At 37.1% G+C, this 1,234-nt stretch overlaps 1 long non-coding RNA gene across 1 annotated transcript in view; it reads left to right on the forward strand.

The window, feature by feature from the left end:
- Positions 1-759: 759 nt before the first annotated feature.
- LOC113459350 (uncharacterized) overlaps positions 760-1,234 on the forward strand; it is a 179,523-nt gene continuing 179,048 nt past the window's right edge. The window contains exon 1 of the long non-coding RNA XR_012579064.1: positions 760-833. This is a non-coding gene — a long non-coding RNA (uncharacterized LOC113459350). The remainder of the gene's footprint in view (positions 834-1,234) is intronic.

Below are 1,234 nucleotides of genomic sequence, written 5' to 3' on the forward strand. Positions count from 1 at the left end.
AGACAGATTAAGGAGAATTAGAAATCCTAAGGGGTGTATACTGTTTATTCTTACTATTCATATGCTATAAAAAGTTTCAGCTTTTCTTTTGAAAAGGGAATATAGTGGAAGAATGTATTTCTGTTTCTACATATTTTGCTTCCAAACTGGTTTTCTTTAATTGAGCACTACCAGCTCTTAACAAAACAAAAATAACTAAATTTCAGCAATGTTGAGCTATTTGAACCGTGTCATAGGAGATAAGAATTTCACAAAGATTCAATTTCACAAACATTTTTCACAAACAGAATTCCTGATCTGACTTTAGTTAAAGATCTTCTTGATCTTAGTAAATTTATTCTGGTCAACCTGAATAACATCTCAATTAAACACCCACCTCCCTGGTATCCTTCCTGCAGCCCTGACCTCTCTTTTTATGATGACTCTATTCTCACCTTTTAAATGCTGCCATTTCTGACACTTTTGGATAGACTATGTTTTTCACAGCAAACTGGCTGGCAGGTGTGGACTCTCCTGTTATTTTGACTCTTGACTCAGAGCACAAAGCACTTCAGAAGAAAATCCTCACAATAGTATAGCTTGAATATATGTGATATCGACCTCTACCAGCTAGGAAAGGTAAAGGATATGTGCAATACCATTTGTGGATACAGACACTTGTGCAGTCCTGGCACAGAGATGTTTTCCTCAGTGTATTCAAGGAAGTCAGAAGCAGGGAGATGATTGATTTATTTCTTTTCTTCCTTTTATTTCAGGTGCAATTGAGTAGCATTAAGAACAACTTGAAACAAATGGAAAGCCCCTTCTAGTGGGTCAGCTTCATCCTCGAGATGGTAAAATTGTTGGGCCAAGTATAAATGTTGAACATTCAGAGGCTTCCCTCATAGTTGTGCAAGAATAGTGGTGAGGATGGGGAGGAAATCTGCTTTTGTACCATTCCCAGCTTCCTTTTAATTCTCACACAAAGGCACACACTGCTGTGATATGCCCTGCTGTCAACAGAAAATTCTAAGCCTACGAATATATTGTCCTAGTAATGGACAATCACAGCAGAAATCAAAAGCTTTTGTTCAGAAGTTTCCTTTTTGCATTTCTCCAACTGACCACTAGAGACAGTGGAGGTTTTTTTTTGTCACAGAAACATTTAGAACATTCATGCTTTTTAACAGAAGAGTTCCATAAGGTTCAAGTACAATTTGGCACCTGAGAAAAAAGACTACTGAAGTAATTTGGA

The sequence above is a fragment of the Zonotrichia albicollis genome, chromosome 2 (assembly GCF_047830755.1).
Source record: "Zonotrichia albicollis isolate bZonAlb1 chromosome 2, bZonAlb1.hap1, whole genome shotgun sequence".
NCBI lineage: Eukaryota > Metazoa > Chordata > Aves > Passeriformes > Passerellidae > Zonotrichia > Zonotrichia albicollis.